This window comes from Ips typographus, unplaced genomic scaffold (assembly GCF_016097725.1).
Source record: "Ips typographus isolate SLU unplaced genomic scaffold, UJ_Ityp_2.0 IpsContig31, whole genome shotgun sequence".
Lineage (NCBI taxonomy): Eukaryota > Metazoa > Arthropoda > Insecta > Coleoptera > Curculionidae > Ips > Ips typographus.
Genome location: NW_028098571.1, coordinates 32,623 through 42,510, shown reverse-complemented (window position 1 = coordinate 42,510; position 9,888 = coordinate 32,623). Strand labels below are relative to the sequence as shown.

Here is a 9,888-nt window from a genome sequence, read left to right as displayed (position 1 = left end):
CACCGAAGTGGAGGTCGGTAAGAAATAAATAAATTCAGTAAATAAGTTTGATAGATATGAATGGCTGATTGCCGGTCTTTGTTCACTCCCAATGTCAACTTTTGCACAGTTACTCAGTTCGCCATGCGTAGATTGACATTAAAAGGAATAACACTTTCCCTAATACACATTACCGACATTAAATAAGAACTCTTCGACCAAATACTGTTGGCCTGACAAAATAATAAATAACGCACATAATAAATGCTGCATATGCGAAAACAGTAAAAGTACAGTAATAGAAAAGCAAAATAAAAAATAAAACTACACACAACTCACTCGACCACCTTTAGTTTATTATTAAAATAAATAAGAATTCCATGCTATGAAATTCCATACATACATTTATTTATTTTTTATCAGATGCATTGTACCTTTTTCAAGGCAATAGTATTCGTGGTATACTTGGTATAGATCCCAATTGCTAATTCGGATATCAAGTTGTCTGCAGAAGTACTTGCAGGATTGTTGATTTTGGTGAAATTTGACGTCATGACGATTCTTTCGCGGTTCTAGGCGCGTCAAACATTTGTAGTAAGGCTATTTTGCTTCATGATCCACATTTGGAAATTGTGTACACAGCAACTTGTGCCTGAAATAAAAACTAGTTTACTATCAATTCTCAACCAACGTAAATGTAATTTGTGAAAGGACAGAATAGCTATGACTTTATGTACATTTATTATAGTGTCTCAATGTCTAAAATTTGATAAAGTCATACAAAACCTTTTTTGACCTGTTTTTGCAATAGATATGGTAACCAAAAGATCGATGGCTACGCACATACATCGTCAGTTTTAAATAAACCTCAACTCTGGTATTAAACAAATTAAAACATTTCAGCCACATTAATATAAATATAATAATTTTTGAGCTGGTGTTAAGCTCTTTTGCTTAAGAAAACACTGAATGAGTATAAATACAGGAAAAAAATATCATAAACATGTGAAGTAGAGTTATATTCTGCTGGACAAACTAATGTTTGAGGTAGATTGGCTTTAATCAAGATGTAAGTTCTAGTCTAGTGCATTGCAAACAAAAAGAACTAACCTGGCGCTATCTAGTTGGTGAAGACAGAATTGCTTGCCACTTCAAAAACCCTAAATTGTGTATTTTTTTTAATACGTAACTAAATATTTGACGTTTGTGTGTGATCAAAAACGTGGTGGGTAACAATGTAACTGGTTATATTTCCGTAACAACACTGATCTGAAAATCAAGATTTTTACCGCGGTAAAAACTGGGATTTCATCAATGTGAACAACAGTTTATTCAATAGTAAATTGATCTGATTGGATGGAAATGCCATGTTAAATTGTGAATAATACCTATTACACGCGACGCACGGTGGTAAATCTGAGAATCTATTTGGACACAACTAAAAATTTTTATTATCTACAGTTAACTAGTTAAATACGTTTTTTAAAGAAATTGGTGGTGTATAACTACAAGCATATGTTACAAAAGTATTGAAAAGGTGTAAGGACTTTAAGCTTTACAATTTATTACAGATGAATCGGATGACAAATTTCCAGTTTAATGGTTAATTAATTGATTGTTACTTTGAGAGTTATTAAAAAATAGCGTCTTATTTCCTAGAGATATTCTTGTGCATATTTGACATTTTGTATGGTTAACTTGTATTTTGTTTTGTTCGTTTACATGAAATGAATTACCATCTCGATCACCAGATTTGACGCTTCTACAATTATTTCTATGGAGCCACGTAAAAATAAGGTATATGCCACAATATTTTAATTTATTATAAATATACAGGGTGTCCGGAAAATACGTGTACAACGTTTGACGACAGACTCCTGACGTCAAAATATGTCGATCTAAGCCGACTTAGTTATATCCAAAATTGTCTCGTTTAGCCGGTAGAGGGCGTCAAAAATTTGTAAAAATATTGGGTACAATTTCATTTCTTAAAGAGTATTGATAAGTGTATTCAGCAAGATGGCGGTCTTTTACACATTTGCTTAAGTAATGTTTTTGGTTTACTTAGTAATAAATAATAATAAATAATTTCAACTTTATTATACCTACTTTGATGTATGCAGGTAATTGTAAATTTTTTTTTTCTGGCGAAACAGCTCATCCACCGGGAAATATTAAAGAGGTAAAATAGCTTCAAAATACTTCCGGTCACTCGACAAAAATATCTGGGTTGTCATAACGCCGTTCATATAAAAAATGAGGAGAAATGTTGACGTATTATATCACTTTTATAACACTTCCACTTATTTACAGCCGGTGACTATACTACTAGAAAACGTCATTTTATAGTATTAGTCTACATACTAAAATTCATTAAAATCCATTAGCAGGTTTTCACGTAATTTAGTAAAAAACCAATATTTTTACAAATTTTTGACGCCCTCTACCGGCTAAACGAGACAATTTTGGATATAACTAAGTCGGCTTAGATCGACATATTTTGACGTCAGGAGTCTGTCGTCAAACGTTGTACACGTATTTTCCGGACACCCTGTATAATATAATATAGATTTATTTTAATTCAGGCACATTTTTAGCATTTAGTCAAATAAAAAATTGATATTTACTTGAAATTGTAGTTTCCTTTAATAATTAAAGCTGGAGTCAGATGAGAAAAGACCACCGCATCATTCATGACGCAGTTTTTAAAACTATTTCTCTCTCCTTCTACAGTTGCCGTCGCATTAGATATAATCAAAGGCGTCCTATTAAAATATTCCCGAAAATAAATTGTTAAGCGGTCAAAAAGCCACTTAGCAACGTAGTACGGTTTTTACTTGGACACAATTAAAACAGATGCGGCAGCGGCCAGGGACAGATGGACCCTTTTATATGCTTTTACTAGCCGGCACTCTAAACGGTGTTGCCAAGTTTAAAAAAATGTAGTGACGGACAGGGAGACTTAGGGGGTTAGGTTAGGTTTCGTTTTAGTCTGGGGTTTTGGTTGTATTGTTGATGGTCGCAGGTGAAGTTCACACAGTGTTATGAATAAAAAACGTTATTTTGTCATAATGTCTTCCAAAAAGGTTGAAAAGAAAGGTGTTATCATACACAGCCAAGGGCGTGAAATCGTCAGTAACGTCTTACAATTTATGAAGAAAGAAGCAGAAGGAGTTTCCATTCCTTTGAAAAACTTTTTGTCTTTTATTTTCTTTATTAAAAACGACGGAAACGTTTCATTTTACTGATAAAATAATAGCACGCCACTGACTGGCTGCAACAACTTGGAAAGTAACGAGAGCAGCAATGTTTAAAGCGAGACGTACAGAGATCGTGCCTGTGGCCTTTTCTTAGCTGATTCGAGCTCTAATAGCTGTCAAACTGTACAAGTTAACCATACAACATATTTCGTGAAATATGATCAGAATTAGAGACGGAATCAGAAAATATCATTGAAACATGTCATTCCATAAGAAAAAACTTAACATCATTTCATTGCCATCTTGTGACTCACCCTGTAAATTCATTAATCACATAACGGTAAAATGTTTAAAATGCGAAAATTTTCATATTCGATGTTTTTCAGTATGTAGAATATTTTTCGAAATAGTTAAGGGTTGCCGGACTTTTTACACACAGTGTATGTTTATTTTTTAACCAAAAGACATTTTTTTTTAAATAATCTACAAAATTCCGACATTTCAGACTCAGATTTCCGATTTATATGTATTCAAACGCAGTTAACGTTATGTAGGATGAACTATAAACCAAATGATGAAAAATGTAATATGAAATAAAGGTCTAAACTTAACTGACTATCAATGCAAATAACGCAATTTAGTCCTAATCTGGTAAATTCTCAAATATTGTCCCGTTCACTTGTCGATAGGTTTGGCAATTTTTAGCACACTTATTCAGATAATTTTTTAAAATTATTTTGGATGTATTGATGAAAACGACATTGGTTAAGTACTATTTGCAAGTCAATGCCACCTTAAAAATTTCTTTTTATTTATTTATGTTTTTAACATAAATACAAAGTTTTTCCTAACATGTTATACAGGGTGATTTACGCTGATGGTATATTAGAAGTATCTAGAAAACGCCTCCATTTTTTTTTGTTTAAATTTGAAGTGTAACCTAGGTTGGGTCCAAGCTCTCCATCTAAAATATTTTGGACTTTGCGGTGTTGTCAGATCATTCGGAAAGAACACAAACTTTTGATTTTCAAATGGAACCCACTGTTTCCAATCCCATTTTTGAATTCCTCGAATGAAGACTAGTAATTAATGTTAATGTTTTGTGGTTTACGATCCTCTGTTGAACGGTTGATGTTACGTTTTGGGAGTTGGATCATCAATGTCTTGAAATCAAACTTCACAGTGTAGCAACGTTGGCTACACTGTAAAGTTTGATTTCAAGACATTGATTGTGGATTTGTCAGCAAAACGGTAGTCTAAACATTAATTAAACTCTCAAGTCCTGAAAGGTTTGCTTATGTGACATTTTGTCTTCAGTCAGGCAATACCACATGGTTGAAAAGCCCAGAAACGGAAAATGAAAAAACCTACAGGGTGGTCAATATTTACCTTTAAGTCGGACAGATAGAGAAACTACTAGAAGTTCGTTTTTTTAAATGGATCCTATAATGTATTATGGTTTGTAATAAAAGAACATTAAATTTAGAACAAATCTATGTATATTCTTCCTATACCTAACTTCAACCGTTTCTGACTTATTAAATTCCTTAAAGTGCCTATAAAATCGTTATCCATACTAATCTGAATACGGACACTTGCTTGTGCTCAGTTGAAACCAGGTTGAATTTCACAAATATCTGTCAGAACACGTGGTTATAGAAACGACAACTAGTCATTAAACCGAAGCAGGTGTCTGTATTCAGAGTAGTATGGATTACGATTGAACGCGCCATATTCCTTTAATACAAACCATAAAACACCGATGGATCCAATAAAAAAACGGACGTTTCGCAGTTTTTCTATCTGTCCGACTAAAAGGTAAATACTGACCACCCTGTAGGTTTTTTTTAATTTTCTCTCTCTGGGCTTTTCAATTATGTAGTATTGTCTAACTGAGGACAAAATGTCATATTAGCAAACCTTTCAGGACTTGAGAGTTTAACTAATGTTTAGACTACCGTTTTGCTGATAAATCCACCATTTTTATGAAATATCTAAGAAACGGTGCAAGATAGGTATAGGGAAGTATTATCATTAATTACTAACCTTCTTACGAGGAATTCATAAATGAGATTAGAAACAGGGTGTTCCATTTGAAAATCAAAAGTTGGTGTCCTTTTCGACTGATCTGGCAACATAGCAAAGTCCAAAATATCTTGGAAAGAGAGTTTGAACTCAACCTAGGCTACGCTCAGAATTTCAGCGAAAAATGTTTAGTCGTTTTCTAGATATTTCTAATATACCATCATCGTAAATCACCCTGTATACTTTCAAAGCAAAAAACGTCCTTTTCGAATTTCGTTCATAGGAAAAAAAAGTTGATCTTATAATATCTTAAAACCGAAACGAGGGAAGTGAAAAGCAAATACTCAGGAAAATAGTCCTTAAGACTATTGTTGCTCTAACAATGTTAAGTTAAATTTTAAAAATTTTCAAATTAGCTTGACATTGCAACACAACACTTTTTTCAAAATGCTCGTTTATGATTGAACTCAAGAACGAAACAGAAATTGAATCGTGTTGGTTGCAAATGGTGTTAGATTGACCATTAAATTCAATAAATTATTTCCCATTTTAAAATTCCATCCTTCTGGTGACCAAATTATTCAAATCATAGCTACTATGTAACAAATTGGCGGCATATCTAATAAAATCTGTCAATTAAAACTAAAAACGGTTAGATTATAGAAATGACAGTAGATTTTTATTCGGGATATAGTTCACAAAATACGTTTCGTGTATGTAAAAGTTTAGAAAATCTTGCATTCAGACTTGTTGTCCTAAAGAATTATAATTATATTTGATAAAAAAATCATATCAAATTTTAAAAAAAATTTATAATAAACATACATGAAACATACAGAAAAATTAATATTGTCACACTCGTGTTAGTAGTTACGGCAAGCACAAGCAGTAACCACCATAGTCAGCAAGGTTAGCGTAATGAGGTCGCTGACGAGTATAAAAGATGCACCGTAGCTCGGCTAAGGCACCGAACTCTGGGGTCATCCCCAGAGGGAGGTCGGGTCGGTATTCGAGCAACAGTCCCAACTTTCTAGTGTCCGGACGGCTCGTTACCTTCTTGGAAGCCCAGGCTGAAAAGACAAGAGTTCTTACGCATACCACGAGGTGACCGTCCGAACTCTTGACCCTATCAGTTCCTTAAGTAAGTCCTTTGGGCGTGTCGGTCATAGCGGCTCCCGGCTCGTATCGAGCGGGTTTCGCTTGGCGACACTTCAGGAGGGCTTACGCACCTACACCTACACACAACCCCCCCCCCCCCCTTGGACAGTGTTCACTGCCTAATAAAGAAGACATACTTGAGCTACAGTCTTGTTTCTCTTCCTACGCTACCCCCTAAACGTGACAATATTTTTTTTGCAAACTGCTGCAACTGATGATATAAAATATACAGGATACAAAGTATACATAAAATATTTAAAAATATTATATTGTATAAATTCACACTTTTTTTTTTTTAGTTTAGGTTAAAGCTGTTAAATGCTTCGTTAAAGGAATACAATGTTGAAGTTTTAATTTTCTTGTAGTTGTAGCCCCCCAAATTGCTTTCTAGTGAGCCAATAAGGGTTTTTTCTAAAAAATTCAAACCGTTCAAACAAATTTTTTTAAATTTTTATTTTCAGAAATAAACATCTGAATTTTCTAATGCAAATTGGTAGAGAATTTTAACATCCTGTACTTCTTTAACAAAGCATCTTTAGAATATAGTTTACTTGGAAAACTATAGTTATTGTTAGACAGAATGCACGGTTTAAGTTTGCTTATTAAAACCTGAAACACCCTGTATAAGTTTAATAATGTATGTTGTATTGTATAAAAGACCTAAAACGCGGTTAGAAAGATAAGGTTTGAATCTAAACCTGTGAAATATGTGTATTTAACATGTTGTGTTTTATTACCGGTATCAACATTTCTTAAGTAGTATAAATTGTTAGCTTATAAAAATGAAATATAGTGCATATAGACTGTTTACGATCTTTTTGGATATCTATCCTATAAATGGAATTTTTCCTCTTCAAAGAGACATTGAACGTTGTCACATTTAAGTAAAGAATTGTCATTATTTGGCTGTATAAAAACCAACAGTTTAAAGAACAATTTTAGTACGGATTAATTAATAAGTAATAGATGTCTATCATTGCTTGCTGTCCTTGAAATAACCGATTGAACAAAATAAATCAAGTTATTTAATATCAGTAGTGCTATCAGTTGTGTCAACAAAGATTTACAGAGTATTTATAGCTGGTCGAAAAACAATGGACTAGAATTAAACATTAGTAAATGTACCCATCTTATTATTGCTTCAAACAATGTCACAAATAAATATTTAAATCACAACTTTAGTACTTTGCACATTAACAATATTCCACTTGAGCAAAAGAACACTGCAAAAAAATTAGGAGTTTATTTCGATAGTGATTTAAGTTTCGAGTCACATGTAGACAAAAAGGCGGCGTCACTAATGATTAGACTAAAATGTTTGTATCCCCCCCCCCCCTATAAATATCTGTTGCCTAAAGACCTAAAAACTAAATTAATAGACTCTTTGTTACTGTCGAAACTCGATTACTGTAACATGGTTTACTATAACTACTTATCAATTGAGTACAAAACCAAAATTCAAAAAATACAGAATTCGAGCATTAGATTTGCACACAATAAATATAAATATGACCACATTACCCCGACATATGTAGCTAATAAAATTCTGAAGTACAACCTTCGTGCTGAGCTGCAGTTCACAATGTATGTGCAAAAAATATTTATATATAAGCTACCAAATTATTTATACTGTTACTTTAGGAAGAGGTTACACTTACATGGTTTAGCGTTAAGAAATATGATACGGTTTGATATACCCCAACACAAGACTGCTAGGTTTAAGAATTGTTTTCCTTATAAGGCTATCTCAATTCTGAACTCACCAATTTACCACAAAATAACCAATTCTTCCAAAGGTTCTTTAAAAAAGTACTTGCATGAAAGCCTATTAGAAATATGCTAAAATTACTAATAGTCATAGAAATGTTTGTCCATATTAGTTTTTCAGTTTTATATGTAATCTGCGGGCCGCATGGAAAAACGCACTAAGCGAATGCAGGCCCTTTGTGTGAGATGTATATTTTTTTGCACAATAAATATTATTATTATTATTATTATTATTATATATTAATTTATGAATCTTGTTTAACTCTAAGAAGAAGACACTTGCATTATCGAACATCTCATTATTAGTTGGCAGGCAACACAGCAATGAAATTGAAAGAAATATTTTTCTATAACCTCAAATAAAAATCGTTGTTAAAAATATACAGGGGGCAAAAGTTCAAAATTCAAAGCATCGAGTAGAGCCAAGGTCGTGAACCGACTATAAGTAGTATAATATAGACTAATTAGTTAAAAAGAGCAAAAAAAAATAATTTTTTTTTAGTTCACTAATGAAACAGCATTCAAGTCAAATTATTTTTTTGTTAATGTGAACGTTTCGGACTTTATTTAAATCCTTCTTCAACACAAGATTACGGGTGAACAATAGCTAGAAAATTCTACATTTCAATAAAAAAACTATAAAAAGGTTTTTATAAATAGACTTACCTATCGACAAAAAGCAGCACACAAAAACACATAAAAGTGAAAAAAAAAATTTGACCATGCAGGCAGCAAAACATGACGCCATATTAATTTTTATTTGTTTTAAATAATTTATTTTGAGGGGTTATATTTTAAACATTTTGGCCATATTGTCAGTAGCCTTGAAAATAAGCAGGCCCAAACTGAACAGTCTATTTGTTGGAACCAAAATTTGTTTATATTAACAACATTCCTCAGATAAAACCTGAAACGCTCTGTCTACCCTTCCACATTAGCATCAATTAAATATACCAGAATAAATTTAACATATACAGGGTAGTCCAGTTTTAAATGTCAATAATCGATAGTACCATCAAAAAATAAGTTGACATACATTATGCCATTTTGCTCCTAAGAAAGATACAGTCCTCCAAAATTTAGTTTAAAAAATCGTTTTTTTTGCTATAACTGTCAGACCGTTGGAGCAATTTTGATAAAATTTTGAACAAGTACTTATGAAATTAATGCTCATTATGTGATGTGAATGAAGTTTTGTCAAGCTTGTTAAGTGGCGTAGATACACTACAGAAAGATTAATTTTTCCTCTATGTTTTCTACGCTGACTGGATATTTCACCAAAATTACAGTGTTTTAGAAAGAGAGATGATGTATCTGCCGTAAAATTTTTATTCAAAATTCATCAATAAGTCATATCCGGGCAGAAAAAAAATTAAAAATAAATCTGCAAGAAGTGGATTCTCCTTCAAAAAATAAGTTGTTATGTTTTTTGTCATTTTATAAAAGACCTCTTCCTAGGAGAAATACAGCCCTCTAAATTTCTGAAAAATAGTTGTCATTTGTTATAATCTCAGACCGTTGAAAGTGAAAATCGATCAAATTTGGTATAAGGACTTAAAACTGATGCTTATTACCGGGTGTTAAAGCCACCTACAAAAAACCCTTCATTATAATCAATTATCATTCCTTTGAACGTCCAGAGGTATAAAAATTAATGTAGCTCAAAATAAGTGAACCAATTATTTTGTACAATTATTTTATCTACACGGACAGCTTAGACCAAAGTTACTTTCGTTCAGTAATGAGTATCAGCTTTATA

At 32.5% G+C, this 9,888-nt stretch overlaps 1 long non-coding RNA gene across 1 annotated transcript; it reads right to left on the bottom strand.

Annotated features, from left to right (window-relative positions):
* Nucleotides 1–314: 314 nt before the first annotated feature.
* LOC145739500 (uncharacterized) lies at nt 315–9,000 on the bottom strand. The gene is made up of 2 exons (XR_014181052.1): nt 8,796–9,000; nt 315–631 (listed from the first exon to the last, which is right to left on the bottom strand). It is a non-coding gene; the product is annotated as an uncharacterized LOC145739500 (long non-coding RNA).
* Between the last annotated feature and the right edge of the window lie 888 nt (nt 9,001–9,888).